Here is a 20560-nt window from a genome sequence, read left to right as displayed (position 1 = left end):
AAGAATACAAAATAATAACCACAAAATGTAGGTGCAAAAGTGCCTATTTGGAATGAGAAAAGAAATCCTAGCGAAGGCTCATATTTTAAATTCCATGTACATGACAAAATCTAGGAAAATTGTCGATCACGTGACAAACCTAATTCCCTTTTTTTCTCCCTTTCAACTGGATACCGAGGTCATCTCTCCATGGGACAATGATGTCATAATGTTGCAGCATTTCCTATTCAAAAATATCTATAAAGAAAATAAAAAGATAATTCAGTCTCTCCTATTGCAAGGTTGATCAAGATTTGTTTCTAATTATTTATACAAAAGCTTCTTTCCTGATGACATTGAACCCATTTCCAGGATAATCAAATACAGGGACCCCGGCCAAGGTGTTCTTGGTCTTTATATGAGCTGTCAGGTTCGGAGAACGTTCTGCAGACCAGCTCTGGCCACATTCCCAAGCTCACACGTTTCCAGAACCAGGACTCATGGACACAGGGGCCTCCAGACTCGACCTCTCACCCTGTGGCCACTGAGGCCAGGGTGGCCGAGGGGGAGTGACCGGATGGACACGTCCCAGGTGTGCCGCCCAGACGGGGGCATGACCCGCCAGTATAGACATCCACTCTACCAAGCCAGCTGTGGCCCCAACTCAATGCCTGTGGCTCCCGCGAGGCCCCAGAGGGGCCATGTCTGGGGTGGGGAGGGGTCTGGAGTGGAGAGAGTGAGGGGTAAGTGGTCGTGATGGGAATGTCTGTTTTGCAGATTCTGCCAGCTCGGGAGGGCCCAGATCCCACGCTCCGTGTCAGAGACCACGCTCCCTGGGTGGGTCTGAGCCCACACACCAGACCAGCAGGGTCACCCTGAAACAAGCAGTGACGGAGCGTTCCCGGGGTGTGGGGACAGGCCTGTTGGGAACGGCCTGCCAAGGACAGAGCCTCGGGCCTCTCCGGGCTTCCGGGGACTTTGCTCCCGGCTCTTTAGGGAAACCGCAGCCCGGTCTGTGGGTGGCACGTCGTGGGACTCTCTGGACCCGAGCCACGAGCTGGTCTGCTGACGGCGGCAACCGTGGTCGTGACAGGCCTGGTCAGTCAGGACGTTCTCAGGAAGCGTCCCTCCTGTCCCCCTCCTGGCGTCCCCTGAACAAGGGTGACGGTCACCCACGAGACCACACAGAGTGTGAGAAGCTGCTTCCTGCCCCCGAGAGCGGCGTCCCCCGCCACCCCCAGCAGCAAAATGGTACTAACTCCCGAGGGTGATGGGGAGAGATGTGAGCAGGGACCAAGCAGAGAGAAAACTTGAGAAAGAGTTGGGGGCGCCTTCCCGGGCCCGTCACCCCAGGCTTAGGGACAACGTGTGAGCCGGGAAGGCAGGGGCCAAGGTAGGCTCCCTGTGGTATGCAGGAAGGAATCCCTGGCCCCGGGCCCCGCACTCTGGCTGTGATGCTGTGAGGCCGGTCATCAAAGGGGCGGACCTGGCGCCCCAGGTCAGAGGATGGGCGGTTTCCTTCCCTCCTGCCCCAGGTGTGTCAGCGACAGCTGCCCTCCGCGACCCACCCCGTGGGGACTTGCTCTCTGAACACCCCTTGCTGCCAGCGTCTGTCCCCACTGCCCAGGGCGGTACGGTCCCGTGCACGGGGAGCTGAGGGCGAGGTGTCCCAGAGCATCTGTTTCTGTATTCAATCAACAAACATGCATCTTGTGACTTCCCTGTGCGGGCACTAGGCAGTTGCAGTGTAGCAGTGAGCAGAGTGGACACCCCTGCCTAGGAGTGTCCGTCTGGTCACAGAGCGGACACTGACCCCCGACGTGGCGCACACACACGCGGCATTTCCAGCTGCAGCAAGCGCCGCTCGGGGGCAGAAGACAGGGGCCTGGTGTCACGGGGAGTCTGGTCTCAACCTCCTGACGATGACGGACACTGGAGGTCACAGGATGGGGGGCGGATGAATGGAGACCAGGCATGGCGGGGGCAGAGGGTGTGGGAAGGGGAACCCGCCTGGCAAAGGCCGTGGGGTTTGGCGGTAGCGATGGTCAGGAGCTGGAGGGCTGGCGGCCTCGGGGCAGAGAACCCACCGTGTAGGGCCGTGAGGGGCTTTACTGCCTGCGGCGTGGGCAGCCATCCCAGCGGCAGGCTCTGCTCGTGGAGCTGCTCCGGGGACGTGCTCAGAGTCAGGGAGGGCCATCCTGCGCCCCCCAGCTGAGAGCGCTCCGGCATACGCCGGGGAGGACCGCGAAGCCCTGGCCAGGGGTCAGCAGGGCAACACCAGGGGTCAGCAGGGCAACAGGTGAGCACACAGGCTTCCATCCGGGTGAGCTGGTCTGTCCTGGGTGTGAGGTGAGGAAGAGGAAGGAACCAGGATATGCCTCTCTCTCTAGACCAACAGGCTGGGGACGGGCAGTGGGGCCCTCATCTGTCCCAACAGGTCAGGTCATGCTAAGGTCACCAATAGCCCCAAGCTCTCCAAGGCTTATGACCCCATCTTTATCTCACTCAGGGACCCTCCCAAAACATGCAGTGGCCATGGCAGGGAGGCTACAGGGGACTCAGGAATGGTGCCAGCTTCTACAGGCTGTCCCACGGAGGTCGTGTGTCACTCACTCACTCCCAATGGCCAGAGGAGGCTCACGCTGGGACAGAAGTCGGATGGAGAGTGGAACGTTTGGATGGGACATCCCTGGGGCTGGTGGGGTTGGAGGAAGAGTCAGGAGAGGGGTACCGAGTGGGCTGATCTCAAGGAGGCCTCTCAGAGCTGGGACCCCCCACCCCGGACCCAAAAGCCGCAGCTGAGCCCACCGATAGAGACTCTAGGTTCAGAAGTGGACACGGATTTGAGTCGGCCGAGGACTCAGAGGAGGTAGGAGCCAGGCAGCGAGAAGAAAGCCAGATGAGGAGATCAGGGGGTTTGTTCTTTTATTGTCAATGTGGTCTTGTTGTTTTTAGGATGAAGAAGACCTCTACCTCCTGAGGGGACCAGAGGGGTCAGCCAGTCGCTTAGTTACCTACCAGAAGCCATATTCACCCCACGGCCTGCAGTTCCTTTAGCCATAATGCCCAGAAGACAATAACAGACTTCGAGACATGAGAAGTAGGAAAATCTGACCCTTGAGCAAGAGGGAAAATTGGTATGAGAAGCAGATGCACACATGACCCGGATGTTAAAGTTACTGAACGAGGACTTTAGAATAACTCTTACAGATATGCTAAAGAATTTGGAGAAACCTATAAAATGAACTAAAGGATGGAGAATTTCAAATGAGAAATGGGATCTCTGAAAGGGAACCAAAGGCACTCTACAGCCGAAAGCTCAGTGCCTAAATGGGTGGGAGAGAGTGTAGCCAGAAGAAAGAGGGAGACGCAAAACAGCATTCTGGACGCGTGCCTGAGTGCCAGAGACTAATTATAAGCACGGGACGTTACATCTTCTAGGCGTTGGATTTCTGTGTGTTCAACAATACAGTTTGGGCAAACACAAGTCAATAAAAATTATCCAAAGGGAGGCAGAGACAGAAGAAATGGAGATGAAAAGGACGGAACTCAGGGACGTGCGAGAAAATCACAAATAAGCTATCGTCCAAGCTTCCATGTAATCGGCATCCCCGAAGAAGAGATTGAAAATGGGGCAGAATAAATATTTGAAGAGATGATGGCTGAGGATTTCTCCAAAACTGATAAAAAACATCATCCCATAGATTTAAGAAACACTGCAAATTCCGAAGAAGATCAAGGCAAAGAAAACCATGCCCAGGCACATTAAAGGGAAACTGCTAAGAACTAAAAATACGGAGAAAACCTGAGAAGCTTCCAGAGAAAACGACACGTTGCCTCCATGGGAAGAACAGTAAGAATGACAAGTGCCTTCCCATTAAGAACAACGAAAGCCAGGAACAATTTAGTACATCTTCAAAGTGCTGACAGAAAGAACTCTCAACCTAGAATTCCATACCCAGTGAAAACATCCTTCTAAAATGAGTACGAAAACAAAGGTATTTGCAGACAAACAAAAGCTGAAGGAATTTATTCCCAGTAGACAGACCTACACAACGAAACCACAGCAGAGGAAGCTCTTCAGGCTGAAGGAAAGCAATCCCAGCTGCGAACACTGATCTGTAGAAAGGCAGAGGCAGAGCCCAGAAGAGTCTGGAAAGGAGGGACAAAGGACGAAAGAGAAGGTGGGACAACTGAGGAAGCAAATAGCAAGTGGGAGCTCCAACGCCAACCGTGTCCCTGATTACATTAAATGTAAATGGACCAGACATTCGAATGGAAAGACAGAGCTTATCTGACTGGCTGAGAAAACCAAGACTCCACCGTATGTTCTCGCCAAGAGACACGGGTTAACTACTAGAACACAAAGAGGTTGAAAGTAATGGATAGGGAAAGACACAGCATCCACTCTAACCACGAGAAAGCAGGCGAGGCTGCGTAAATTCCGGAAGAGTCCACCTCGGGACAAGAGCAACCCCCGAGCTACCGAGGGACGTTTCTGCCTGAGCGAGGTGTTGAATCATCAGGGAGAGGAGGAAGACATGCTCAGGATGTCTGCAGACCTAGGCAAAGAGCCTGAGGGCCGTTTGCAGATGACAGAAAGAATGAGTGATGTGTGGGTCGGAGTCCCAGGGAAGAGGGAGGCTCGGAAGGGAGACGCACTCACCTGCCTTCCAGAAAGGAATGAGGAAGAGACACAGAGAATGAATGACTAGCAGGAGAGGAAGCCCGTCCGGGGGCGGGGAGTGGGTTGGCAGGGGCTTGAGCAATAATGGTGATCTCGTTTACAAAGTAGGCATCAAGGTCGTTTTCTAGGTCATCTGTGGGGTCTTCCTCATCGGGCATAAATGGGAAAAAGGAGGGAGGCTATCAGAACTCCCTCCACGAGCCCCTCTGCAGGCACTCACTGGTACCCACTGTCTATCCAGGAGAGGGCTGGGGGCCGGGACCCAGGGCGAAATGCTGGACGTGCTCACCACGCTGATTCTCATTCCCAAGCTGAGTCCCTCCGCCCCCAGGCCACCCGCCTACCTGTGTGACCTTGGGGGAGCCTTGGCCTCCCTGGCCTTCGGTTTTCTTCTCTGGGTACGGGGTACTTCCTGGGGCTGGGATGGGGCCTTTGATTGCATCAGGAAGCTCTGAGCCTGCCCCTCAGAGGGCCCATCCCGGAAGCAGGTCCTGTCGCTGGCCTGGCACATCCTGGGATGGCCCTGTTCAGGCGGCGAGGCAGGTTGGGCTGACCTGGACTCGGGTGGGCAGGCCTTGGGGATCCGGATGGAGAGTTCAGACAGGGAAAAGGGTGAGTGGAAACCCAGCTTTGGCTGATGTGTGACCTGGCAGCTTTGAGTGGGGGTTAGCAGAAAGCCTAGCTCTGTGTGTGTGTGTGTGTGTGTGTCCGTATCCACAGTGCGTGTGTGACACGTGTGTGCTGACGTCCACGCAGGGTCCGCCCACACACAGGCCTCTCCGTCTGATGCCCCTCCTTCCCTCAGCCCTGCCAGCAGCTTTCTGGACGCCCAGCTCCTTCTCTGAGAGGGCGGCCCGCTCCCTTGTCCTCAGGATGGGGCTCCTCCCGGCACCCCAGCACCGGTGCTCCCCCCCCCCCCGTGGGTGCCTGCCTGCTCTCGGGCGGGGTGGGACCCCTCCAGTCGGCCACACATAGAACAGACAGTGGATGGCCCAGAGGACCCTGCCTCCCCACGCCTGTCCCTTCCGGTGGCCACCGGGACCGTCCCAGGGCTCGGTTGCACGTCCCCGACCAGGTCGATGGAGAAGCACCAGGAAGTGGAGCCCGCCCCGCGTTCCCTTTCCGGGGGACCCGGTCTTGGGAGACTGGGGAGGTCTGCGCTCCGGGGGACCCGGTCTTGGGAGACTGGGGAGGTCTGCGCTCCGGGGTGCCCCGGGGACAGGTGCTGGGCAACCTCAGACAGGTCGCTGAACACAGTGAGCCCCCGCCACACAACGGGGGTCAGGAGGGTGGGGGTGGGCGACAGGAGGAAGCCCCCAGCGCAGCTCCGGGTCAAGGAGCATTCGCTGCTCTCCCTCTGTCTATCAGATGGAATAACACAGACCCAGGGTCCGAGCTGGCAAGACCTGATGCAGCCTCTTCTGGAAGGATCCACACTGACCCTGAGGCCTTTTCTGCCTCAGAGGTTGCCTGCCCTCTAGAGCACTGCCCGGGGCGGGGGCTCGCACAGGTAAGCTGATGGACAGCGGCTGCTGTGTCCCTCCGGACGGCCCTCCCACCGCGCCAGGGACCGCCGCCATGCAGCATCCTGGCCTGGGGGGTGGTGGTCAGGCCCCTCACGGGTACCGCTGTTTACTGGGCTTCTGCTGGGGTCTGCCAGGGGCTGGCCCCGGGCTCCAGTGGGCAGCAAGCCTCACAGGTGCCTGCTGCATGGGGTTCAGGCTCGGCGGGAGATAGCCCTGCTCAGACGACCCCGGACACCAGGCTTTCACTGTGTGCCACACCCCTGAGGGCAGAAACCAGACACCAGCCTCAGGGCTCAGCAGGGAGAGCCTCTTCCTGGCGTAGAATTCTCCGCGGGTCTCCTGAACGACTCACTCGTGAAGGCGAGCGCTGTTTTAGGGCAACATTCTTAAAAATCAAAATGAATTCAAAACTCATAGTGAACGAAATATCAAACTTTAATCTTTTTTTTTTTTATTTTTATTTATGCATTTGACAGACAGACACAGCAGGAGAGGGAACACAAGCAGGGGGGCAGGCAGAGGGAGGGGGAGAAGCAGGCTTCTCGCCGAGCAGGGAGCCCTATGCTGGGCTCGATCCCAGGACCCCGGGATCACGACCTGAGCCAAAGGCAGACGTCCAACCAACGGAGCCATCCAGGGGCCCCCAAAATGCCAAACATTTTTAACAGAGGCAGGCTCCACTCCTGCTGCCCATGGGGAAACCGGGCCCCTCTGTGGTTCCCCAGCGAGGCACCGAGCCCCGGAATCCCTGCCAGGAGAGAGCGTGCCTCCCTCCTCCTGAGGGAAAGCCATCCGCCAGGGACGGGGTAAGGAAATCCCTCCCCCCGGGGCAGGGGCCAAGCCCCTCTGCCCCTCTCCCTGCTGGAGCGTGGCTCCTGGAGCCCCAGAGGCCACACGTCCCGCTTGCTCAGATGGGGCTGAGCGGGCGGTGCTTGCACTCGGTCCTCCCTTCTCACACGTTGGCCCCTGGAACAAGGACACGCGAAGGTTGACCGTCAGTCCCGAGAAAGCAGAAAGGAATTGTGGTGCCTCTGACAACATTTTCTTCGTTAAAACGTCCTTTGCCAGTCCCTGGTGCTCTTGCGAGTGGATGGAAGGAGCAGGTGGGAGCTGCCTGCGGGTTCCTCCCGCCAGGAAAGGTCTGGAAAGTCCCTTCCAACGGCCGTGGGCTGGGTCTTGGCTCGGATGAGGGCTGGCTTGGCCGTGCCTGGGCCGGACGAGAAATGCGTTCAAACCCGGGTCACTTGGGAAGCATTTCATAAAGAAGCAGTGTGCAGGGGTGTAGACAGATGGGGGGTGTCCTTGCGGCGGGGGGGGGGCCCAGGCGGTACAGGAGTGACCTTGGGAGCCTGGGAGGGCGGCGTATGCGGCTGCCGTGTCTGTCAGGGCTCTCCAGAAGAACACACGCATGTGCGCACACACGCACACGCACGTGCACACACGCGCACACACACGCAGGAGAGGAGTCCGCCCTGGCCAGGCAACGCTTCACCCCAGAACTCAGCAGCGGAAAACATCAAGCGTTCATTACCGTGGGTGTCTGTGGCTCAGGGATTTGGGAATTCTGACTCAGGGCTGAGCCCGAGCTCGCCACGAAGCTGTCAGACAGGCCCGTGTCATCAGACGCTGTCACTGGGGCGGGAGGCTCTGTTCTCGAGAGCACGGGTTCCACCGCTGCGGGCAGGAACCGCCACTCCTTGCTGCGGGGCCACCCCACAGAGCTGCTTATAGCACGACAGCTGGCGTCCCCCAGAGACAGGGATCCGAGACGGAGTAGGGTGGAAACCGCTGCACCCCTGTGACCGAGTCTCAGCAGCCCGGATGCCGCAAGAGCACCAGCACCGGGGGGTGGGGCGGCATGGGGTCGCCTCAGGAACTAGCAACGGCCCTGCGAGCACCAGGACCGTGAGCGAGACTTTGCAGGAGGCTCTCACTCGAGCCCTGGAACTGGGGACCGGGGGTGCGTGCGGCAGCTGAGCCACCCTGACCCTCCTATGCCCCCCACACCACACACCCATGCCAGGAGGCCCTCCAGGGATGCACACTTCCTGCGGGGCCTCATGCAGCTGAGTCACCGGACGAGCCCTGGGGCCTGCCCCCACCCAGTCTGGGACCGAGCTGGGGACCTCGAGGCGGTCGGTGCCCGAGAGTGGAGGTGGCCTGGAGGGTGGACACGCCTGCACCTTTCCTCTGAGCCCCGTGCGACACACCCTCACTCTAGGGGGTGCCCTGGGAGGGATGAGAAGCTGCTTTGGACGGTGGACAGCACTGGGACAGTCCAAAGGGACGGGGTGGGGTGGGGTCTTCAGGGGGGCTTGGAAGCGGCTGTGGGCCCAAATGAAACCGATCCGTGTTCACGCCAAGCTGCGGCTCCGCAACCGTCGCGCACAGAGAGAAAAGGCGGCTGTCGTGGGCCCACTGCTCTCCTGCACCTGCTGGGCTGGGGAGGAGCTGGGAAGCCAGAGGGAGCACATGCGTCTGGGGTTTAGGTGAAGAGAAGGAGAGGGTGAGGACGGCGGGGTGAGCTGGAGGCCTGCGTGAGGGCTGCACACCCTGCCCCACTGTTCCCTGCGGTCAGAGGACCCCTGCGGGGCGGGGCGGGGGCTCTCCTGACCCTTGAGGAGGAAGCAGGGCCTCGGAAGCAGCCAGCCCCAGCTGGCAGGGGCGGGGGGTGCCCTCGTGGCTCATCAAGAACCGAATCCATCTGAACTCCTTCCCCACCTCTGACAGCAGGATGGTTGGTCCTATTAACAATGGTGGCTACAGGGGAAGTCATTTTCATGCACACTTTCAGGAAGACCTAAAAGACCTAACCCCCTTCTTCCAGAGTCTGGGACATGGTAATCTGGGATACCGATTCAGATGAACTCAAGAGGAAAATGTGTTGGCTTCCACACTGGATCACCCAGAGTGGCTTCAGGCATGGCTAGATCCAGGATCCCAAATAATGACCTCAAGGCTCGGACCCTGCCAGAGCTGGCACTGGGTGTCCTGTCAGGTGTGCTGCAGTTTAATCCTTCCTCTTGAGGCCACCAGAGGAGAAGAGCCTGACCTGGGCAGCTGAGAGACTTCCCAAAGATGACTTTTGCCATTTTATAACTCCCTGGAGCCCATGTGCTCCACTCTCTAAGGCCCAGAAGCCCCTAAGGGCAAGAGGGGTGATCGCCAGTGAAGAAAGATCGCACTCATCTATGTGCCTTGCATGGGGCAAGGGGCTGCGGGTACAGAGACACTTAAAAAGCACAAGGCTACCGCGAGGAGCTCACCCGTCCTGCTGGCGACACTACTCAGCCTCCCTCTCCCCTCCACCAGGCCGCAAACCTCTCTCCTTCCTAAAGGGCTAAGCTTATCCAGTATAAGGACAGATGTATATCTCATCTGCCAGCCACGGTGTTTGGCTCTGGGGTGCACACCTCACCCAAGCCATACCATGAGCACCGTCTCTGGAACTGGTTTACGGAGTGACCAGAAAATCGGCTTCTTCCGACTCGGGGCTGCTAACTTGGTAGAAGGCAAATGTGGGATTGTCAAAGGTCACCTCTACCCCGTGGGGAGAGAGTTGTCACCCAGAATGAAGTCAATAAGAGACAAGCAGAACCAAGACATGGAGAGATAGGCAGACCTTGAGACCATGATTTGTGCTCCTGGATCCAGCCAAGCCTGAAGCTGATTCTGGGAGATGTAGTTAATGTAAGCTAATGAATTCCTTTTTTATGTTTATTTGAATGGAGATTCTGAGTCAAGAAAGTTTTCTTTCTTTTTTTCTTATTAACATAAAATGTATCATTTTCTTCAGGGGTACCGGTCTATGAATCATTAGTTTTACACAATTCACTTACCCTCTCCAGGGTCCATCACCAGCCACCCCACTCCCCACCCTTGTCCCCTCCAGGAACCCTCAGTTTGTTTCCTGAGATTAAGAGTCTCTTAGGGTTTGTCTCCCTCTCTGGTTTCATCTTGTTCCATTTTTCCCTCCCTTCCCCTATGATCCTCTGTCTTGTGTCTCAAATTCCTCAAATCAATGAGATCATGTGATCATTGTCTTTCTCTGATTGACTTATTTCACTCAGCATAATACCCTCTAGTTCCATCCATGTCGTTGCAAATGGCAAGATTTTATTTTTTGATGGCTGAGTAATATTCCGTTGTCTATATGAACCGCATCTTCTCAATCTGTTCATCTAGATGGACATCCGGGCTCTTCCCACAGTCTGGCTGTTGTGGACATCGCTGCTTTGAACATGTGGGTGCACGTGCCCCTTCAGGTCACTCCATCTGTATCTTTAGGGTAAATACCCAGTAGTGTGATCGCTGGGTCACAGGGTAGCTCTAGTTTCAACTTTTCGAGGAGCCTCTGTACAGCCAAGAGAGGTCTAATATAGACTGACCAACCCTCACGCAGCTTAATGCTAACGTGTCCAGGAAGGGGGCGTCAGGCAGAGACGCCACGGAAGCAAGCGGAAGAGCACGGCCGGGTCTTGAAGGATGTGCGGGTGTGCGGGTGCCCAGGCAAGGGTTCTCAGGGTGTCTGGCAGGAGGGTGTGTAAGCGTCGGAGTGGCTGGGGGCGGGTCAGCACAGGAAGGATGGGGGACAGGCAGGGAGTGGCGGGTGAAGGCCAGGTGCTGCCCGCGAGGTGGGTGCCCGTGCCCGGTGCCGCCTCTCCCCATCCTGGAGCCCCATGGGATTAAGCACGCAAGGACGCAGCTCACGGCGACCACACGTAGTTTGCAAATCAGTCCTTGGCCTGCGTTTTCCTCCAGGAGCGCGGTAGGCTACGTGGACCCCAGCATCTCTCCCTGGAGTCCGTGCGCCCCTCCCACTTGCTGACCCCCCAAGCAGAAAGACACGGCCACACCTCCCGTATCCAGAAGGATCCTGATGGGTCCTCTGGAACTCGGAGTCAAGCCGGCCAGGCTCCCTGCCGTTGGCTCTGAGTCTGTCCCCCAAGATAAGCAAGAAAAAGAGAAAGTCCCCCAGGGCTCAGCGTCAAGGACGGAAGGCCACCTGAGGAGGACAGGTGTTCACGTGAAAACCGAGAATAATATCTGTGCAGAGGATCGGCCACGCCCAGGCCCAGCGAGCCCGGCCCGTGACTCAGCCCTGGGCCCCGAGGCCCCCGACAGCCAGCCCCACGGGCCCGGGAACCTGCGCACTGAGCTGCGACCCCAGCCCCGGGGGCCGAGGGGATGGTGGGCTTTAGGGGAGCCTGAGCAGGGCAGAGTGGCCCCTCTGCCTCCTTGGAGCTCTGCTCCACCGCTGGCCGGGCCAGCTCTCCCCACGGCGCCTTCCTTGAAGCAGGTCTCTGTGATAATATCTGACAATCAATGAAGGCTCCCGGGAGCACTGTTTACAGTAAACTTTCATTTCCTTCTGCCTGGGCGCACAGGGCTCCCCTGGGCCCGGAAAGAAGATCTGCCCAGATCCGGTTTCTGGAGCAGAGATGACTTCAGGCCTCCCCCCGTCCTGGCCTCCTCGCTCTCGCTGGACAGCCCCGCGGGCCTGGACAGCGGAGGTCTCGGCCTCGGGACACACACATGTGTACACGCACGCACGCATGCTCACACACACACGTGCACACGCACGCACTCGCACAAAGTGCTCTCCCTCGTGGTGGGGCTGGCGCAGCTCACGCCACCCAGCCTGGACAGTGGCTGTCACCACCAGGAGGGGTGTCTGGGACCCTGAAACAGTGGGGCCTGCTGGGCTGGGGGAAGCAGGGCCCGAGGGGACAGACGCGCCCACGGAACGTGAGAGCCCAGCCGAGCCGCAGGGCGGTCCCCAGCTCTCAGGAGCCTGACCCGAGTCGCACAGGCCGACGCAGCTGGTGAGCCGGGCGGGTCTGAGTCACCAGACCTCTCTGGTTTCCTCCTCCGCAGCTTGGGGACAAAATATTTGCTTTTGAAGCCTGCGGTGGTGACCAAGTCAGAGCAAGTAGGGAGACAGGTTCTGGGCCTGCTGGCACCCAGGTCTGTGCGTGCGCATTCACACACACACGCACACACGCGTGTGGACAGAAGCAGGCCAGAGGATGCTCGCCCCCCTTGGGGTGGCATGGAACACTTGGGTGCCGGGGCCCGTGGGGGTGCAGGGCACAGCACCAACGCCCTCTCCTCTGCGTCCCGCAGGCTGAGCCCCAGGGCTCAGCTTCCTCATCCTGGCCCTGGAGACACCAACCCTGCCCCCTCGAGTGGGCGTGAGGGTGAGTCACGGCGTGGGACAGCCGGCACCTCGCCAGAGGGCGTCTGAGGGGCAGAGAGGAGCACGGGGTTCCCGCGCCCTGCTAGCCTCCGGGACCCCCTGGCCGGTGGCGGCCCCACAGCCACCCCTCCCCGGCGCTAGCCTGGGTTTCCCTGCAGCTCCCCGGGCCCTTCCTGGGAGTCCCCTGCTGTCCTGACCCGGCCACATCCCAGGAGCCGTCTCTGCAGCTGCCCTGGGCTCAAGGACGTCGTGGAAGAGGCTTTCCTCCCGGAGCGACAATACTAAGGGTGTTCTCAGCGCTGCCCCAGGAGCAGTCGGGCCCTCACTGCATCCACCCCTCTCTCCGCCCATCGTCCCCCCACACCACGTCCCAACCTCGGTGTCCCACAGAGGAGCGGCTCCGTGGGGCCAGCGGTGCGAGCCCCGCCGCACAGGGGAGCCGGAAGCCCGGGGCCGTGTGATTGGGGAGCGGCCCCGAGACGCCCCGCCGGCTCTCCTCGGCAGCCCAGCGAGCGGTCTCCGTGTGAGTCCCCGGATCTGGCCGCGAGACCGCCAGGCACACGAGGGAAGAGCAGCCTGGCACCCGCTGTCCCCACGGCCACCTCCCGTGTCCCGGGCACTTGTGACTCCGCGGCACGGGAAGCTGCTTCCTTCTTGTGATTTCGCTTCCCTTTTTCCCAAGGAAGGGACAACCAGCTGCCTCGGCCCAGCATGGCCCTCCCCAAGGACAGCTGCGTTCCCAGGCCTGGCTTGGAAGGAGCCTGGCACCCAGGGCAGCGGGGCGTTTCGGGACTCGGTGTCCTTCTTGTGTACATGTCACCAGTCCCCGGAGGAGAAGGAACCGAGGGCCGGCGAGTGGCCAGCGAGTCTGGCGGCAGGGGTCCCACAGCCACGGAGCAGCCTGCCCTCTCCATGGTCTCGGGGAGGTCAGCCTCTCCTCACCATCCCCAGGTCACCCCAGCATAGCCGAAGGCCCCCCAGACCACCCCTTGAGCCTGAACCGACCGAGACAAACACCCCTTACCCCCGAGCCCTCCGCGGTGACACTGGGAGGTGGCATGGGGGGCCCTGGGCCCGGCTGGGCGGCTGGCCTGCTGGGCAAGCACCAGCCTCAGCCCCTGCTCGCCCGCCCCACCCCCCACTGTCCATCACCGCTGGGGACTGCGCTGGCCCCGACGTAGGCCACTCGCGCCCCCCACCTCATTGCCAGGCCCCTTCTGTGGTTGGCGTGGGCAGACCGTGGGCCGGGCTCTGCTCCTTCCCCCAACCCCGTTCCTCCTGAGGGGTCCTGAGTGGCCAGCTCTCCCATCACAGCCTCCACCCACCCCTCCGGGGACCCCCCACAGCCGGCACAGGCACCCCTGCACCCCACCCAGCAGAGCACCCCTTGCCTGGTCTAAGCCTGCCTCAGCCCCTTAGCCCTGGGGGCAAGGCTCCCCCTTGCTGGGCAGCCCGTGGTCAAGGTCCCCATAAACCCAGGAGACTCCCGGGGCCATTCCGCAGATAAAGCCTGGACCTCAGGGGCAGCTGGTTTGCTCGGCCAGCAGCCCTTCCGGGATAGACACAGTGTTGTCTGTCCAGCAGGGAGGGGGGCCCTGTGTCCCCTGCTGGGGTCCAGCCCTCCGACGCCAAGTCAGGCCCGCTGACCCCTCCCACAGTCGGCCCAGGACAGTGCCAGGCTCCCAACTGTCCACTGCTGGCTGGAGAGAGGAGAGGGGTCAGCAGGTGATGATGGTTGCTTGGTCTCCCTAAAGACATCTCTGGCTCCCCGTGCAGGCGGGGGGGGGGGTCCCTCCACCGCGACGATGCATCAGGACTTCTAGACAATGTGGTCCCGGAGCCTGGAGGGGGCGGGGGAATGGGGAGCATCGAAGGGCGGCCGACAGACCCAGAGTCCCTGTGACGTCATGCCAGGGGCCTGGACCCGACAGAGGTGGGGACTCGCCTGCTCCGGCCTCCATGTCCTTGGCCTGTGGGCGCAGCACACGCGTCTCGGCCTGGGCTCTCCCCTCTGTGTGTCCTAAGTCCCCTCTTCTTGTAAGGACACCAGGCCTGTGCGATGAGGGCCTACCCTGATGACCTCGGCTCAACGTGGGGGCAGGCTGGGGAGCTGGAGGGGGGACCTGGGGGAGTGGGCCTGGGGCTGCTCCGGCCGGGGGGGATGGGCCCTACATACTCCACGGTTGGCCTCAGGCCTGTGTCCCCACATGCCACCCTGCGGGGACAAGGCCTCTGTGCTTCCAGCCTTCCGCGCGGATCGGGGTGAGGCCGTGGCCCTCTGAGCGGCAGGAGGGGCCTCGGGGAGGGAGGGCTCGGCCGCGAAGTGACGGCAGCCCCGGCACCAGGCCTCTGCCCCCGCGGCTCCCACATCTGCTCCCACCACGTCGTGTGGGGGGCAGAGTGACCCCAGAACAGCAGGACACAGAGGGCCTCCGACAGCACCCCATCCCCAGCCTGCTCAATCCCACGCCCCAGACCACGGCTGGCCCCAGGCAGCCCCCACGTCACCAGGCTCCAGCGGGGGTGGGGGACGTGGTTGGGGCACGTGTTGGACGTATCCCGCCCCCCCCACCACAGGGCCTGGCTTCACATTCCGTTCACAGGCAGCCCCACCGCACCGTCCAAGCTTTACTGACCCTGCCCAGTCCCCCCCACACCTGCCACACACCCACGAACCTTACACGACTCCTGGCCCCATGGTCCCCGGGCAGGGGGGCTGTGGCAGGCAGCACCTCACCGACCTCTGGCTGCGCAGACCCACCCCCGCACCACCGGGCAGGTGCGGGGGGCTGCCAGTACGCGGGATTTCCAGGGCCAGCGCGGTGCTGCCCCCGTGAGAGGCGGAGGTCAGCACAGTCAGACAGGCCAAGCCTGCGGGGCTGTCGTGCCTAGTTCGGGAAAATTAATCACATCCCACACATGGAGGGATGTGCCTGTTACGTGTCTTACGTGCACGGGCCCAGAATGCCGCGGACAGGCTGCCTGCAGCTCCCAGCCCCCGGGAGTCTGCGCGGCGTCCCTGGGAACTCTAGGCATCTGGAAGGCCCCTGGGTGGTGGGCAGTGGGGCTCCAGGCCCTTCCAACTGGGCTCCTAGCCTCTCCGTCCATCATCCTCTGCCCAGGGAGTCCCCCTGCAAAACCAAGACTCTGAGCCAGCTCGCTGCCTGGAGGGGCCCTGGCCGGGGCTGACGGGACACATCAGCTGGCACTGGTGTGCCCTTCAGCCTTGGCACCTTGAGGCCAGGGACAGCCCAGCCTCGGGAAAGGTTGCCCGATGCCCATTTGGATGGTTGGCCCCAGCCCAGGACCCATTTCTTGCCCCCACTCTCTCTGTGGGATCTTCTGATCACCCAGTGAGAGTGGATGGACAGTGGACTGTCAAGGGACCAGGTCAGAAGTCAGGTTCAGCAGACCCGGGCCTGACTCCAGCCCCAAGCCGCTGGGCCCGAGCCCCGTCCTCTGGGGGCTGGTACCTTGGCTGCAAGTTGTCAGGGAGAAGCTTCAGAGGTGACCAGCAGCAGCCACGCTGGCCCAGCATCCACAGTCCTGTTCTGCCCGGGCCTGCCTGGACGTGCCCCCAGCTGCCTAGGGCGCGTGCTGTCATCAGCCGCGTGGCCGGTGGGCTTGTGCAGATGGGCCTGGAGAGGCCGTGGCCCATCGGGGCCACAGAGCATGGGGCTTGCTGCCTCCACACACCTCCCCAGGCCCATCTGAACAAGCAAAGGGCCACAGAGGCGCGCGGCCCAACCTCTGTGCCAGGCTAGGAGGAGCCCCCCGTTCTCACTCAGACTTCATCTCGGTAGCTGTCGGGGGGAGCCGCTGTGCTTGGAAACCTGCCGTTGTCGGAGACGTAAGTCCCAGCCAGCACTGCTCTACAGAACACAGCAAAAGTGGGCGGCTTTGTTGAAGCCCACGGTCTCCCTGTGTGGCATGGGCTCACGTGTCCAAGGTGACCCACAGGAGGTGGACAGGGCAGAGGGGGGGCACAGTCCCTCTCATTGGGGAAATGGAGACACAGCCCAGCAGAAGACACGCAAAGAGGACAGGACGAGGAGCGAAGGAGAGACAGCCCTGTGGTGAGGGGGAGACGGTGACGGGGACCCGGCCTGCTGCTTCCGTTCGCCGTTAAAGGGGCAGAGACGCCGGGCCGCGTTCACCTCCCAGACCCCCGAGGGCCGTCTACAGGAAGTACGAGCTCGGGCTGAAAAGCAGCCGGCACCCACGCCGACCCCGCGGGAGCCCGACAGGCTGCGTTAAGGTCAGGGCAGCCTCCGGAACAAGGAGGAGCCCCGAGGAGACAGAGGGGCCGTCCACGGCGAAGACATGGGCAATTCCTCCAGAAGAGGAAACGCACGGGGCTGACAAGGGACGGTTCCCGCGTGTGGGCAGCGGAGACGGACGGACGCATACCCCAGGAGTCGATGGCGCTCCGCACACTTGGGTCTTAACAACAAATAAGAAAGGAAGACGGAGAAGCAGGAGGCGGAGAGCACGCGGGCAGCGGTGCCCCCCGGCGCGCCGCCCTGCTTCCGGAGCGCGCCCCCCGACAGCCCCGGGACACGCGTGCGCCCGCCTCCCCCTCGGAGGGACCCGTGGGCGGCCGCACCAGGCTCCGCGCCCGGGGCCGGGGCCGCAGATTCCGCAGACAGCGAGACTGGGAGTGACTGCGAGCCTCCGAGAGAAACCCGACAGCCCAGGTGAAATGCGCAATTGCCTTGAAAAACAAACGTCCAAAGCTCGCTCGAAAATGGAAGAGGGACTCTGCTTGGCTCTGCTTGGCGCGGCCGTGAGACTGTGGGACTTACAGCCCCCGCCGAGCAGGCCCGGCCCCACGCGCCCCCTCCGACGCAATCCCCCAAACCTTTGCGGAAGAAAGAACGCCAACCCCACGCAGACAGACGCGGCGCGGGTGACAGAGAGGGACAAGCGGACTCTGAAATGTGTATGGAAGGGGCGCCCGGGGGCTCCGTCCATGAAGCCTCTGGCTTCGGCTCAGGTCGTGATCCCCGGGGTCCTGGGATCGAGTCCCGCATCAGGGTCTCGGCTCAGTGCGGAACCTGCTTCCCTCTACCTGCCGCCCCGCCTGCTTGGGCTCTCTTTCTCTGTCAAATAATGATAAAATTTTTAAAAAAACAAAGTGCGTGTGGCAGTGTGACAGCCCAGGACAAGCAGCACGAACGCAGAGACAGAACACGGAAGCAGACGGACGCCACGCACGGTCATGAAGCCTCCAGCTAGAGGAACGACATCATCCAGACAGTGTGGTGTCGCCGCCGGAGAGACGTCCCGCCCAGCAGAGCAGAACCGCGTCCGGAAATGCCCCTTCCGCTCACGGTGGCTTGACTTCTGACAAATATTTCAAATTGATTCCACGGGGGCAAAGGAGAGACTTTTCCATACATGGTTCTGGGTCAGCCGGACACGCACAGGGAAAGAACGAGCCTCAGCTGTTGTCCCAGGCCACCGGCGAACTCAGCTCGGAGTGGGTTACAGACGCGGGCCGGAAGGAAGCTCCCAAGGAGCCTCCAGAAGGGAGCTCTGGAGAGCCTCTCAGCGCTGGGGGGCAGGGTCTCTTAGGACATGAGATGCTTCAGAAAAGACAGACAGAACACGTAGGACTTCATAAAAATTAAACCTTTGAACTCCTCTCCTCTGGTGAACGGCAAGTCACAGGTGGGGAAAACGTGTGTGTTCGTATGCATGCGTGTGCACGTGCGTCCGTCCATGCCTGTGGGCCGATGCACACGTGTAGGCGCTCATATGTACACATACACACGTCGGAGGAAGAAACGTACATGGGAACGAGGTAACGATCTGCTACAACTCAGTAATGAGACTCCGGATGAGCCAATTAAAAATCTAGCAAGGACTCAATCACCTTGAGAGAAACGGCCTGTAAGCATCACTCATCCTCAGGAAAATGCAAAATAAATGTGCAAAACAAAGCCGTAGGAAGACACCCTGTGCGCCTGTTAGAATGGCACTAGGATTGCCGGGGGCCGGGGGGATGGAACCCCCAGCATGCCCCCGTGCCGTGGGCGGGTCGGTGAACGGCCGCAGCCCCTCGGTGGCTTGGGCTCGGCAACGTCTACTAGAGTGAGCGGCGATCATGGTCCATGATGCAGCCCTTGGGGTCCACCTCTCCCCACCCAGGCTGAACAGGCCACGTCCACGCAGATACGGGCGCAGACCCTCCCAGCAGCCGCACTGGGAAGAGCCCACACCGATGACGACCCCACAGCTGTCGGCAGGTGCACGGCCCAGACGGGCATCTCCACACCGGAGCAGCGCTTGGTGGCAGGGAGGGGCCAGCACAGGGAGGCACCGCCCCGGGACCAGCCACCAAGCAACCACGCAAGAGGAAGAAGCCGGGCACATGGGGGGCAGGCGAGGCACAGTCTGTCGGTAGGAAACCCCAGAAAACGCACGCCTAACCCACAGTGACAGGGAACAGGCCGGGGGAAGAGGAAGGGTCCCCGAGGACCCTGGGGGCTTTCTGGGAGAAGGCGCGCTGGTGTTGGGGACAGCCGTGCCCGCGGTGTGCTGTCCAAGCTCCATGAGCCACACCCATGGGAAGGGTGCATGGTGCTGTGTGCCAGTCACCTGCCGGCAGAGCTGCTCTGTTCTGGGGGCGCATTTCTCTGCGGGGGCGCCCACCCCGTGCTGATCTTTGATCCGTGACCCAGTGGGACCCTGAACCCCAGGTTACACTTGAGCCCTGTGGCTGGAAGAGGACACACCCGGCGAAGGGAGAAAGCTCCCGAGTCCACAGTTGGAGACAAGCGGCTAAGCCTTGAACAGCCGGTCCATGGACACTTCTCGCTCCCTGGGGGGCCACGGCCCCACGCCAGGTCAGCACGCAGTAGACTCCTCTGCGGCCCAAGCCACACGGCCGGCATCCAGCAGCCTGGCTGGGGACAGACACGGGGCTGCAGCCCCCCACCCCCCACCTTGAGGCCCTGCCGACTCCCAGCGCCCAGAGCCTCCGCCCAGAGCAGGATGTGGTCACTGTTCCCAGGCGGGCACCAGCCGAGGTGCGATCCCGCGTGCTGCGGTCCCCGGGCTGGCCGCAGACCCAGACATTTTCTGGGATCCCTGTGGGTCCCAGCCTGCTGTCCTGCCGCGTCCTCTCAGTCACGGTTCCGCCGTGGGACGCTACTCTGCAAGCCGGGCCTCTCCCCAAGAGAACCTAGAGCCACACGTGACATGAAAGGCACCTCTCAGCCGTGTTGGTGTCCGGTTCTGTGGCCTTAAGTCCACTTGTGTTGTCCCTCACCACTGTCTCCAGAACTTTCCATCGGCCCCGCACTGACCTCGGTGCCCGTGCAGCACTAACCCCCGCTCCCCTGCCGCAGCCCCTGGCGCCCAGCATCCCCCGTCAGTCTCTCTGGACAGCCACGTCAGCGGGGCACAGCGGATGGGTCTTTCTCTGCCTGGTTTGCTGTGCTCGCTGTCATGTCCTCAAGGTCCGTCCCCAGGTCAGCAGGAGGCAGAGTTCCCTCCCTCTCATGGCCCAGCGCTACTCCTCGGGCCTCATTCCTGCCCGAGCACGTGCTAGCAGGCCCGTGGCCGCGTCCCCCTCTTGGCTAGAGTCACAGTGTGAACCCAGGGGTGCGGGGTTCTGCTGGGAGTCTCCGCTTCCAGGGCCCGCCGTCTGTGCCCACCAGCGTGCGACACGGAGACTGCTCCGTCTGTCACGGAGGTGCCAGCGGCGGTGCCTGCGGCTTTCCCGGCAGCACGTCCCTCCCTCTAGCCACGCACGGGGTCCGGGGGCCATTCCACAGTTTTTGGACAATGACTGTCCCAACGGGCGTAAAAAGATCGAAGAACTTTTTACCCAAAAAATATGCGCCAGGGAATCAAAACGAAGGGGATCCTTGGTTCGCGCAGCGGCCCTGTCCGCGCAGGGCTCGGACTCGGTGGAGCCGATTTAAGAGGTGGAGCAATAGGCCATGAGAGCCTTCCAAATCCTCGAGTTGCCGGTGGATCCGCGGAGCAATTCTGGGGTTAGGAGGGAGGCGTGAATGGGGTCGGGGCAGGGGAAGAACTAGGTGGGCAGAGCCCGTCCCCGGCTGCCCCGGGAAGGCAGAGACAACCCATGAGGCCCAGGAGCGCTGAGCCCAGGGCCGCTCCGCCTGCGCCCGGACCTGCGGCTCAGTGGCGGGCGGG

The sequence above is a fragment of the Mustela nivalis genome, assembly GCF_964662115.1.
Source record: "Mustela nivalis genome assembly, chromosome: 1".
NCBI classification, from domain to species: domain Eukaryota; kingdom Metazoa; phylum Chordata; class Mammalia; order Carnivora; family Mustelidae; genus Mustela; species Mustela nivalis.
The sequence above is the reverse complement of the archived record's forward strand: the minus strand, read 5'-3'. Positions refer to the sequence as shown.